Source organism: Crocuta crocuta, unplaced genomic scaffold (assembly GCF_008692635.1).
Source record: "Crocuta crocuta isolate KB4526 unplaced genomic scaffold, BGI_CrCroc_1.0 scaffold741, whole genome shotgun sequence".
Classification (NCBI taxonomy): domain Eukaryota; kingdom Metazoa; phylum Chordata; class Mammalia; order Carnivora; family Hyaenidae; genus Crocuta; species Crocuta crocuta.
This window is the reverse complement of record NW_027529546.1, coordinates 132,166-133,069: the sequence shown is the minus strand read 5'-3', so window position 1 is coordinate 133,069 and position 904 is coordinate 132,166. Positions and strand designations below refer to the sequence as shown.

The 904-nt window shown below is 36.1% G+C and overlaps 1 protein-coding gene across 3 annotated transcripts in view; it reads right to left on the bottom strand.

The window, feature by feature from the left end:
- GPR174 (G protein-coupled receptor 174) overlaps positions 1-904 on the bottom strand; it is a 54,707-nt gene that overhangs the window by 7,986 nt on the left and 45,817 nt on the right. The gene's annotated exons all lie outside the window — the stretch shown is intronic.

Genomic DNA, 904 nt, shown 5'->3' with positions numbered 1-904 from the left:
ACTTTAACCCATCAAAATGTATTTCTGTATTATAATAAAAGAAAGTGAATCATTCAAAATATTAGACCAGCAAATGACCTAATTTTTAATGGTGGTCTTTGAGACATACTAGTGGCAAAAGAAGACTATTTTGGGATGTGGCGTTCTGCTCAGCAACCATGAATCATAGATCATAGGCAACTACTTACTCAAAAGCCAACTTTATTTTAAGGTTTTGGTTAGATACATACTATAGTAAGCCAAGAAATTGCAGACCTAGTGCTTTAAGTGACTGCAAATAATGTGGGGCTGAATAAGGTGTGTACATGTGTGTGGGAGGCAACTGTACCACTATGATACATAAGTAATCACAAATATTAGATGGAAGAGAGTGAAACAATTTCTTCCTGATCCTGATTAGCACACATAGCAAATATCATGGATTCTTTTCAATTTTTGAAAATCTTCAAAGTCAGAAAGTTAACAATCTCTCCAGAAAATCTGTCTGGCAACTGTGTCTAGGTAAAGAGCTGACTACAGCACAGTAAGCAAATACTTTAGAAAGTTTTTTCCTGGCTAATTCTCCTAAGGAATTCACCAGTTCTGTCCTACTGAAAATTCAATAAGAATTTTATTTACAATTTTTATTTCTGCTTGGATGCCACATCCAATTAGGCTTCCAACTTCTCATGTTTGGTACCTCCTATGATTCATCCATAAGCCAACTTCATAAATGGGGGAAATAACTATGTGTGGACAGACAGTGCAGTTATTGTGAGCATTGCCCTTTTTCCAGGAAGTTCTTTCATTTAGCTGGGTCTAAATGTCTTTGCTGATATCTAAGGCCCATTTCCTCTTCAACAGATAAAGTATCTTGTTACTTTGCTCTGAGTAGTACTGTTTTAATTACCTGGAGACAGCAGGG